Source organism: Hydra vulgaris, chromosome 08 (genome assembly GCF_038396675.1).
Source record: "Hydra vulgaris chromosome 08, alternate assembly HydraT2T_AEP".
Classification (NCBI taxonomy): domain Eukaryota; kingdom Metazoa; phylum Cnidaria; class Hydrozoa; order Anthoathecata; family Hydridae; genus Hydra; species Hydra vulgaris.
Window position 1 is genome coordinate 26,365,306 of NC_088927.1, and position 13,239 is coordinate 26,378,544.

The following is a 13,239-nucleotide window of genomic DNA, read 5'->3' on the forward strand; positions in this document are numbered from 1 at the left end:
ACTCATCCTTTTCAATTCAGTTTAACAAATAATAGATTACCTTTACGTGCCGAATTTGTTGTAAGTGAAACAATTAAACATTTAAACAATAAAAACTCACTTGTCTATCTCTATTCCCTAAATGCTGAAAAAGCATTTGACAGTTGTAGTTTTGACATTTTATTTGAGAAATTATACGACAATAAAAAAATATTGCTTTATATAATTAATACAATGCTCGTCATTGTACCATGAAAGCAGTGCTTCTGTCACTTATCTAGGATGCAAATCATATTTATTTTATCTAACACAAGAAGTTAGACGAGGATTGATTCTGTCTCCTCACCTGCATGTTATATATACTCAAAGCCTACTTAAAACCATACAAAATGAAAGTAGTGTAGGGACATCAATATATGGAAATAACACAGGTGTTGTAGCAAATGCTGATACCATCATACTTCTAAGTTCTACTCTGTCTAGAATTGAAAAACTTATGGCTGCTTGTAATATATACACTAACGCAATTTTTATAAAGTTGAATGCTGGCAAGATCAAGTGTTTGTTCACCGGAAAAAAACAAATTGCAAACTGCACAATAACAGTCGACCACCACAAAATAAAACTGGATGATAAACTTAGTCATCTAGGTTTTATATGGGATACTAAATGCTCTTTTTTCGCCTTAATTAATTTTTCAAATATTGATCATGAATATCACAGTTCAAGGCACTAATCCAAACTCTTACTCAGTCTAGAATCCGCTTTGATCATCCAAGCTCTATTGTCCAGCAATATAAAAGATTGGCGGTTTCGGTACTTACATATGGTCTTGAACTTTCCGATGATAAAAACGTATTAATGTAAAAGCTTGATGTAGTAGGAATGTGTATCAACAATCGTGCAGCAAAACAATTTTAACTTACTTATTTGCATATTGAGCAATAAAACAACCTTGGATATTGTAAATTCGCAGTTCAAAAGCCAAACCACTTGGCACCTTTTTTAGATGATGTCGTAGGTTTATGCAATCGAAATGAACTAAATTTAAAGTACTTAATGCAAAACAAAACAAAAAGTAAAGATTATAGTCTGAAAAAATATATTTCCTAAAAAGGACCTTCAAAGGTTAAACTATGCAATTGAGTGCTGAAACTCATTAGAGCAAAGGAAAATCTTTAAAGATATTCTTGAAGTGAATATAAACTGCTTCTTCTCTAAAATGTAACTTTATAATAGTTTACCTTGTATTATATACAATGGGTGAATATATAAAAAAAAAATATATACATATATATATATGTATATATATATATATATATATATTTTTTTTAACCACCTATTGTAAATATTTTTACAAGGTAAATCATTTTGGAATGTTTTCTTCTAGAGTTTGCTTGAAAATGATATTACAGCAGAAATTTTATTTTTTTTTAATTTTGATTTATGATCTGTATAAAACCCAAAACGGGAAGTTTTGTCATTTATATTATTTTTTTATTAATTTCTTTTTTTTTTTTTTATTTCTATTGCTTTTTTTGTTTCTTAATATCTTACAATTGTCCTTTTTTAAAAGTTGAATTTAGAAGCTTTTCTTATGGGACTCGGTGATGAAGCCAATTTATGACTTCTTCTTGCTCTTGCCATTAATTTAATTTTTGTAAACAGTAAACATTTTTAAACGGCAAAATAAAAAAACTAAACTAAATAAAATCAGTTACTATAATATAAGTAATTAAAAACTTTCCATACAAAAGAAAGTTTAGATTATATGATGATTTTCAAGAAATAATCCTCATTTTTCTCATTAATTAAAAGAAATAGTTTTAGTTGTTGTTTAAATTGAATATTGTTTAACATCATTGGTGTTTATCTAATTCCATATACTGAATTTTTGAATAGTTATTGAGAACTTTTTTCAATCATATTTAGTTTTGGGATGTCAATAGTTTACTCAAATTTATTATTCAAATGTTCGGTTAGGTACTTGTGCTGAATTTTATTAAATAATGATTTAAAAATTTTTTGTGTTGTATTTTTTTAACTTTATACATAAAAATTATAAAAAGTTATTATATATTAACGATATAGTAGGGGAGATGGGGGCGCATTGATCGCCTGGGCAGTATGATCTTTTGGCTTTTACTCGTTCATTTTTGCCTTAGGGGTTGTCCATAAAGTACGTATGCTCATAGAGGGGAGGGGGGAGGTCTTCAAAAAGCGTACGAAAGCGTATGGGAGGGGAGGGGGGGGGGTTCAATTTAAAAGTACGTACTTCGATTTTCTAATTTATCACAATTAACCAGCTAATCAATAGAAAAGTTACATTCTGACTAAAGATTCTAGTTTGCCAACATAAAAAGATATATGGTATATCGAGTAGAGGGTATAGTTTTCCTCTATGCACACACATGTATGGGCGCCCTCAGAATTTTTTGATGTTCCAGATAGGACACTTTCGCACATCGTGCAAACTCCTAACTTAAGTTTGTTTATACCTATGCCAAATGAGGAGGCCTTGCAAAATATCGGGATGGCGGAGGCCTGTGAATAAAAAGCCTTAAAATGCTTACCCTCCCGACCCCCAAAATAAGAGGGATGTAAATTTTGCATGGTCATAACTTTTTTGTAATTTATAATATTTTTCTACAAAAATTAAAATCTTTCGATAAATTTAAATTTAGTATTAGATGTTAAAGTTAAAAATTTTGCTACTTATTTCCCTCACGTTTGGGCAGGGAAGGGGGGAGGCAAACGCTTTAGGGCTTATTGTTCCCAGTCCTCCGCCATCCAAATTTTTTGCAAGGCCACCTCATTTGGCATATTAACAAACTTAAGTCTGCACGATGTGTGAAAGTCTTCTATCTGGAACATCAAAAAATCCTGAGGGGGCCCATGCACACATGCCACCCCTTATATACTGGCCCTGAGTAAGACCTGAGGGCCGTAATTGATGCGACGGAGTCACCCCCCAAAAAAACGTGTCAATGGCGTCTCAAAATCTTCCAAATTTGACCGCTAGGTTTTACTAAAATAAAGAGCTTCTTTAATTAGCAAAAGGGCACAAAATTTGCTGTTGCCCTCTCCCACTGGGTTTTACCCTTTGTTTTCAATATTACTGATCTCACCTTAGACTCGTTTTTTACTTACTAAAGAGGGGTGCCTGAAAAAAACGTCCACCTTAAGTATAGTTTATTTACATTTGATTCGTTATTAAAACAAAAAAAAGTTTCACATGGATTTCACCAGGAATCGCACCTGGATCTCCGCCGACTGTTGCCGCCGCATTAACTTCTCGCCCAAATACGCACTTATTTACATAAATTTTAAATTTATTTAAATTATTATTTGCATATATACTTAAAGACGTTTGTAAAATGCGCAAACAAAGAGCTTTGGGGTCGTATAAAGTATCTAAGGTACCCTCCGTCTCTTTTTTTTTTAATTAAACTTTTTTATTAGGAAAAAAAAAAAGAAAGATGGATGGGTGGGGGGGGGGATATTTGAGGGGGAGGGGTATTTGAGAAACGTACGTACTTTTAAGGGGGGGTGGGGACATAAAAGTACGCATGGCAACAGGGGGAGAGGGGGGGTCAAATTTCAAAATTTTTGGCGTACGTACTTTATGGACGACCCCTTACTAGAAGTGAGGTTGCAATTTAATTAACCATTATGCTTCCCTAATTGATTATTCGTAATATTTTTTCATAAGGTTATCAGCGTCAAAAAAAGTAAAGAAAATATTGTTTTTCGTCATAAAAAGTGATTTTTTTAAATCGTACTGTAATTCAAATATATTTTTATTTAGATGTCTGTATGGGTTAACCACAATTTTATTTTAAATTTGTAAGTGTTAGGTGTATAATATAATATATAATTTTTATTTGGCTGCAATTTATACAGTAGATATTGCTATCAATATGTTACCTATACCTATAGGGGTACATTGATCTTTGACTATGCGGGGCCCATTGATCGGAGGATCAAAGTGCCCCATAGAAGACGAAGTGCCCCATGTTTTTGTTTATAAGCAATACAGTTAAACGAATGGAATTGTATTTATAATTTAAAAAAAAACTATATATAAACAAACAATAGCTTTTAGCATTTCATTTTTTAAATCTACTTATGTTATAAGCTAGTAATAATAATACTATTATTTTATAATATCAAAAGAGTAATATTTAACATAATAATTAAAAAATATTTAACATAATATTATTATGTTAAATATTAGCATTTATTAAAAACATATGTTTTTATTGATATATTTTTTTACAGATCTTAAAATGGTTAGAAATAGAATTAAAAAAACAAATAAAGTTGCTATACCAAGTGAAACAATGAAAGTAGCTGTTAATAAAGTTTTAGAAGGAACACAACTGAATGTTGTAGCACGTCAGTTTAACATAGATAGAATGACTTTAAAAAGATATTGTCGTAAAAAGAGGCTTAATCCAAATGAAGCTTTCAAGCCTAACTACAACAATAGACAAGTTTTTACAGCAGAAGATGAAAAAAGTTTATCAAGTTATTTACTAATTGCATCAAAAATGAACTATGGCCTTTCAACTAGGTCAACGCGATTATTGGCATATGAATTTGCTTTAAAAAACAATAAGATATGCCCATCATCATGGATCAAAAATAAAATTGCAGGCATTGATTGGTTGCAAGGTTTTATGAAAAGACAACCAGAGTTGTCTCTACGAACACCTGAAGCAACGAGCTTCGCTCGATCAACAGCTTTTAACAAACACACTGTAAGAGAGTTTTTTCAAAATCTTAAAACGGTAAGAAATCGATATAAATATAATCCTAACTGTATATATAATGTTGATGAAACTGGTTTAACAACCGTTCAAAAGCCGGTAAAAGTTTTAGCTGGTAGAAGAAGCAAACAAGTTGGAAGAATCACATCTGCAGAACGAGGAACATTGGTAACTGCATGTTGTGCCTCTAATGCTATTGGAAATTCCATTCCTCCATTATTTATTTTTCCTAGGGTAAAGTTTCATGATTACATGATTAAGGAAGGACCTCCTGGATGTGTGGGATTTGCAAATCCTTCTGGTTGGATGAACTCAGAAATTTTCATAGAATGGATTAAACATTTTGTTAAATATTCAAACTGTTCTCAGGAATCTCCAGTTTTGTTACTTCTCGACAGTCATGAAAGTCATATTTCTGTTAAAGGCTTGGAGCTTGCAATTCAACACGGAATTACAATGATAAGTTTTCCTCCCCATTGCAGCCATAAATTGCAGTCATTAGATAGAACTGTTTTTGGACCATTGAAAAGGTTTTACAATTCTGCATGTGATAATTGGATGGTTTCAAACCCAAGACCAATGACCATTTATGATATTGTTTCAATAGTTCGAGAACCGTATACAAAAGCTTTCTCACCATCTAATATACAGACAGGATTTAGAGTAGCTGGCATTGAGCCATTCAATTCTGAAATTTTCAAAGATGACGAATATTTACCATCATCAGTTACAGATAGAGCTGCTCCAGATACAGTTACTATCACTCCTGTCAACAACATGGAATCTGAAATGATACCAGCACATGTTAATCACATAGAGTCTGAAATAACTATAGTAAATATTGAAACAAGTATTTTAAACAAAGTGTCAACAAGTGTTGCTTCTATAATCTCACCTGAGGTTTTAAAACCTTACCCAAAAGCATCTGCCAGAAAAAAAAAAAGTTAAAAGTAGGCAGTTAAAAACAAGGATCTTGACTGATACTCCTGTCAGAAATGAAATTCGTTTGTCAAAAGAAAAGAAAATTTTGAAGCAAACCAAAAATCAACAAAAAAGTCTCCACAAAAGATAAGAAAGAAACTAAGAATTACTTGCTTAGGAATAAAAAACAATGTAAACCAAAAGCTGCTTCACAACTTGACTTTCACAAATGATGAAATATTCTTAATCAAAATATTGTACTTTTAACAAGTTTTGTAAACTTAAAAGTTGTATTCTTATTTCAGTCTTTATATTTCAGTTCTTATAAATTTCAAGTTGTTGTAAAGTTTTAAACGTATATAAAGCGGGTAGCTTATAGCTGCTGTGATTTATACATTTTTTAATTAAAAATTAGACTAGTGGGTTTAACTGCTATATTTAAAAAATAATTAAAAAATTTAGATGTATTATATGTTATACAATATTACCCTTTGACTAAATTATTTACAAGATTTAGTTATAGAAGTGTTAAACGTTTAGATAATATTACGCATATAAGATCAATGTGCCCCAAGTCGGAGATCATAGTACCCCATAGTTTGGGGTACATTGATCTTTTGAGAGGGTTGTTTAAAAGTTAAAATTATTCATGTTTATCGTTTTTTTAAATCAAAATATTTATATATTCCAAAAGCCAGATAGTTCTACATGTGTTTCGTAGTTAATAAGTTTTTACATCTCTTTCAGGTTCTGCGCAATTTTCAAAACACTGCTACGGCGATCAATGCGCCCCCATCTCCCCTATATGTTAACGATTAGTATATTCAGTTTGTTAAACAATGGTTTTGAATGTGAGAGACGTGGACGTCTGATAATAATCTAATTGCATGTTTTTGTTTGTTCAATAGTTTTTTTTTTCCTATTTATATTTGTAGCTGCACCGAGCAAAGTTGGTATAATTATGAATTAATTAAGAATATTTATGATTATTCATGATTTAATTATGAATTATCATAATTATGAAATTATCATGGTGATGAATTAATCATATTATGATTATGAATCATGATTATGATTTATAATCATGAATTATAAATTAATGAACTATGAACAATGATTACGAATGAATCATAATTATGAGTTAGTTATGATTAATTATAAAAGCATAATTAGAAAATGAAAAAATGAGAAATATAATCGCTTTAAGCTAAAGTTTTTTACAACACTTCACAGTTGTCCTGAAGGGATAACACCAATGACACTTCTTTATAATCGTTCCCAAACAACAAATAAAAGTACTCATGCATTCAATGATCCCATTAGGTGTTTTAAAAAAACATCTAAATTTTGACGTGGTATCTTATTGCACAGATGATCATATGAAAGTAAGTAACAGGTTTAAGAGTTGTAAAACATAAAAAAAGGTGGACATCAATAGTTTTTATATCATTTATTGAAAAAAAAACTTACAAGTTTTGTTTAAAAGATAATAATAATATTGCAAAGGCCATAAGAAACTAAATTATGTCAGTGACTGAATTAAGACCATTTAGATCAAATAAGTTTTGGTTAAAAATGTTTGGACAAGCAAGTTTAATCAGACCTAAAGATGTATATGATGTTAAAGACTTTGCCCCTGATAAAATGTTAGAATTTGTGACCAAAAATTAATATCAGATGTAAACAGTCTTGCGTTTGCGAACCAATCGCATATACTTTTTTAAACTAAAGTAATTCTTAAATTTCAGAAAATGCTGATAATATTAATTTCCAATTTAGAATTGCTTTTAAATAGTGCAAAAAGGTATTTGCTTTATAGCCTTAGAGACCATTGTTGTAAATGCAATAAGATCAATCTTGTTGTACCCACAGGAGCAAAAAAAGTGCCCTAAACAGTACAAGAAAAAAATGTAAATATTATTTTGGCTGTATCAGACAATTTGCAATTAAATTCACTATTCTGTTTTTATTCAGTGCAATGATCAAATAACTAACAGCAATAAATACTGGGGATAGCTTTTCATAATGCTATGCCAGTACATTATCTGGTTTTGTTGTACCCGTGTTTGCAATGCTAGAAATAAAACAAGAAAAAAAAACAATTCCTGCATTGAATTAACCAGTCACTTTTAAGAAACTTAGCTGCATTTTGTTCAATAATTGTGCGTAAAATTCCCGTACGTCATAACATTTTTGTTGCGCTTTTAGACCTACTTTGCAGTCATGCGGCTTTTAAAAAAAACTTCAAAGGTCTTCTGTTTTAGCTATGCGGTCGTGCTCTGAAGGCCTTCAAAGATCCTCACGCATAGAGATGTGATCCTCCTGGCTTAATTAACTTTGATACAGCATATTTGTATGATTTTACTATTTTGAATAATTTGCATAATCAAAAAAATATTCAAAGATTTAATCCGATATTTCTCTTGAACTTTTCCCACTGTGCACACGTCGCCCATGACGCATGCCCACTGGGTTTTTTAATCAAGAAGAGCTTTGAGTAAGTTTCTTTGAGTAATGTGTCTTGTGCAACTGCAATGATAAGTTGTTATTTGACTCTAGATATTGTTTGTGGAGATAAACTTGGCTTTCTTTAGAACACGAACGCTAAGCCATCTTATAAGTTGAGATAAACATGAAGCTTAATTTCAAAAATGACTTACTTATGTCCATTCCTAACTTCACAATTAACGAATCACTTAACTTTTTAGTGACCGCTTCACACAAGTTGTTTAGAATATGGGAGTAAACAGCTTGGCGCATCAAACTGTTTCATCTGGCATCATTAGATTTGTAAAGTAGTCATTAGGCTTTTTTCAGCTTATACAAACTTCAATAGGCTCCACTGCTCAAATAGAGTTAATTTGATTTAGTGTTTATCCAAGTTTCCTTTTTTTTACTGTAAGAAAACCAAGAAAAATTTAACCAAAGCAGTGACAAAAATGTTTAAAATAAGTGAAAATCTTGTTACTTAAAAAATTTTTTTACGGGCGGTAATGTTGGATTTTAAGACCTCTTGAAACAGATACCGAATGTCGGAAATTAAGTATTGTGCTGATATTGGAAAACCGGTTATGATAAAATTAGTAATGGCATAAATTTTGTACCTGAATTGGTATTTTAATAATAATTCTAATATTCTATTGCAGTTATTAAAGACTATTTTTGGCTTAAGTTTATCTTTCTTTATACTTACTACATATGGTTACTCAATGTTACATACAGCCTTAACCATAATTAATTCTAAACAATGGAATTGTAAATTTTCGAATGGAAGATTTGTATTAAATATCGCAAGAACGCATTGCATGAAAAGATATTTTCAGCTTTTAGGTGATTGGAATCGTCAATGAAAAGTCTGAAAAGAACGAAATAATTTTTGAAAAGCTATGATTCAAATTTTGATGCATGTTTTTGCGTAAAAAAAAATTTGAAAATATAAATTATGTTTATTTATATTAATATAAATAAACATAAAGGAAAGTTCTTATGACACAATGCTGAGAAAAGTTTATGAGTTAGGATCGAACCACTGGCGGGAGACAGTCTAAGTATGTTGTACCATGTTAGTGTAATATTTTTTTTTGCAACAACGGTTTTTGGTTTGATTTTTTTTCTAATATTACTATTTTTCAATTTTAGCTCTTGCTATAATTCTTGGAATCTTGCTATAATTCTTGGAATCTTGCTATAATTCTTGGAATCTTGCTATAATTCTTGGAATCTTGCTATAATTCTTGGAATCTTGCTATAATTCTTGGAATCTTGCTATAATTCTGGCAATTTGTATGAGTATTTCTTTCACATTAAAAATATAAACATGTAAACATAGCTATTAAAAATTTTTAGTATAAAATTCTACAGTATTTCATCAATCACAGCAAATAAAATTTTATTTAGTAAATATTGCCAAATAACGGCATTTAATTCACATCTAAAGAAATACTTGTTAAATTCAGATTTTTTAAACTGGAAATAAGTTGAAAAGAAACAGTATAAAATATCTTATCATTAACATCATTCCAAGGTTATTCCATCCTTATATGGAAAAGTCTGATGTTTTTTATGTATTTTGATGACATCAGAAATAATAACAATAAATCGACTTTAATTCAAGTATAAAATTGTTTAATTAAAAAATCAAATTGATTTTTTAATCAAACAGTTCAAATGACGATCGATTAAGGTGAAATTAAAATCGAATGAGAAAACGAGATTCTATAAATAAACAAGTAGTTTTAAACTCAATTTGTTTCGTTCTATTGCACATTTTTTAGTAAACAAAAAAGATTTAAAAACATTTCAAATTGGTAGTTCTATAAATAATATTGTTGCATTAGTAGCAAAGCTAATGATAAGATTCTTTTAGGTTCTGGCTAATTAGAACAATCATTGGCCATTTTCACTTGCATTTATTCAAACAATTCAAACAGCTACAGCATTTTCGATCACTCTACAGTCTCAAGTAGTACTTGTTGAGAAGCTCATGATTATTGCACGTATACAAAATGAACCAATTGAAAAACATTTTTCGCAATACACGCAAATATTGGATTGGGGCAAGTTCTTCATAAGTTTGATAAAAGTTTTAAATTTAGCATGAATCTTATCATACCATTCTTTAAGAGAAGAGCAAATAAACTTCTGTGAAGAAAATCTTTCGACAAATATTCATCATTCTTTAACTATTCTTGATGAACTGTTTGAATATCGGAGTAAGTAAATTATTATATTGCAAAAAAATGTGCTTCTATTGCTTCTATTGTTTAAGCGGCTTTAAGGCAACCGATAGGCTATTTTTTTAAAATAAGTTCATCTTTGAAAAGGAGAAAGCAATGCTTTTACCAATCAAAGCTATTTATTGGTAATGTTGCATGGATTTTTTTGCACATCAACTACGCATAGATTTTTAGGAAGCATCTATAGTTTTGAGCAGCGGTAGTAAAGGGGTACATAATGTTGAATAAATTCTGACAATCATGATGGAAAGAAAAACAATTTATTTACTTAAAACCTTTTTCACTTTTAAACATAACGCGCATGTCGCATTGATTAGTGATAATCACTGTTCATTATTTATATTATTCAATTATCTAATTCAGTAATTCAGTAGATAATTAAGTTTTTTCTAATAATATTTTACCACGTGATAAGTGATTCTATTTATGACAGACACGATTTCGAATTATTGATAACACTATTATATTACTTATTAACAATAATATATTCATTTCCCAAGAAAACTAATTTATTATAACATGAGTTATGATTTATATAATTTATTTTAGTATATTATGAGTAATTATATAACATAAAGGTATCTTTTGACAAGATAGCAAATAATGAAAATGAATTGCTTGTTGTAAGTCTAAAGGAATAAAAAAAAAACACTTTTAAACAGTGAAACTTTTTATATCAGTATTTTGGGGGCTGAGTACAAGTGTAGCAAAGATTTAATGCAGTTAGCAAAAAATTGCAGTTAATATTGACTTAAGTATTGAAGTTGAATTGTATGGTTCGTTAATTGCTTATGTAATTGATTTTCGTTCTGATGAAGCATATGAATATTTTAAATTATCTGCAATTGAAAAATGCGGCATTAAAGAGTTTGAAAATAATGCTAAACGTAAAAAAAAACTACCAAAGTTCAGCGATGAATATTTAGCTGAAGATACTAATAAAAAATACTTTTAAAGTTAAGCTATTTTGGATAGACTTATATCAGAACTAGAAAAAAGAAAATAGTCTTATAACTGCCTACTCGAAAAATATAAATTTTTCTTTAAATTGAAATAACTGTCAACAGCCGAAGTCTATGAGTGCCGATATACTTCAAAAAGAATACCATACTGATCTAGGACTCGCTTTTTCTTATCAATGTCTTCGTTTTAGAGACCATTTAAAAAGCATTGGTACTGATGCTCCCAAAACAACTCAACCAAAGTGTACATTTATAAAACAAAGTAATTTTACAGGTACTTTTATTTAATTAAAATTTTAGATATTTAAACTTTAAGAAGAAAAAATGTTTGAACCTGAATGTTGAAATTTTTGCATAAAGTTTGAACTTGAACTAGACCAAACTCGCAGCTTTATTTGTCTATAATATGAGGTAAAACCTTTTGTTTACAACTAAGAATTATTTAACAAGTGTTAAATGTAAATAAAAAAACTTATCAGGTATATTCAATCAGAATAATATTTAAACACAATTGTTCATATTTTGGTTTGTCAATCTTGTTTTTTGTTTAAAAAAAAAAATTAAAAGCAATATTTTTTCTACTGACAATAAATTGGTGATAAATAAATGAATTGATGCGCAGTATAATAGTAAGCCAAACATTCTTTGGACTCTTTGCGAATTAAATGATATTAACCATCAATACTGAGATCAAAAAAAGAAACCACCGAATTTAAATTAGTTTTATAAAGAGCAAACAAGTCTGGTGAATTTTGCAACAGATAAGATTCAACTGATGAAAAGTTACTTCAAAGACCACAAATATTTGTAAATAATATATTGAAACAGTTAAGTCGAGGGGATAGTTTTTTTATATTTAATTTTTTTGGTTACTTTGGTCATTGTTTAAGTTTAAAAAAACTTGACTCATTCGTAGATAGAGCATGACACCATTAACAATGAGCTATGCAGTTACCTCTGTCCTACTAATTAACCTTAAGTCGTAACTTAGGGCTCTTTATGTGGTCTTGACAATAAACATCTTAAAAAATAACAGGAAAACCATCCATGCTCAACATGGCACTGTTAATAATCTGATATTTTACAGCTGTTGATAGAACCAGCCTCTCTGAGAGCTACCATGAAGTTCGGGAAACCTTTCTACAAGCCGGCCTCAGAAACATAAAACTGAGTTTTAGAACTTTACCCTTATGAAGAGATAACATGAAGATTTGCATACACACTATAAAGGAGGCACAAGCAAAAATCTATGAGTAGAGTCAAGAAGATCCAACATTCATTAACCTAGCAAGAAATATTGTAACACAGGTTTACATCTACGTTAGTCTACTAGAGGAAGAATATGTGTAGAAAATTTTGCTTACCCCTAAATTCTTTGCCTAGAAGACCTTTACGAAGCAATAGCTTGATGCCGTTATCATTTTCCTAAGACGAGTATTTTTATGGAGACAACATTTCTGGGATTTATTCAACCAAGAGCCTAAGGGCAGGGGAGTTTAACTCATAGTTTTTTCTCCTAGTCTTTGCGGAGAAAAGCAAGTAGTATTGTGTTACATGTTACCGGTAGCAGGGTGATTGTAATGATCCTAAACCTGAGCTGATCAGGAAATGTTTAACAATTGGGTGTCTAGCAATCTGGATATTTAGCAATTATCATTATATTACGTAATTTATAATTAATAACTCTTAGAAGTTTCCGGGTAAAGAAATGAGGAAAAAAAGGAAACTTTTGCAACCCCTAAGATCAAAGTGCTCTTTAATTGTGTATAATCATATAATTGTGTCCCGTTCTGCAATTGCATAAAATTGTGTAGAGAGCTTGTGTGGAGCTCTTCTATCAAACTCAAATTAACGGAAAGAAGAAACTAC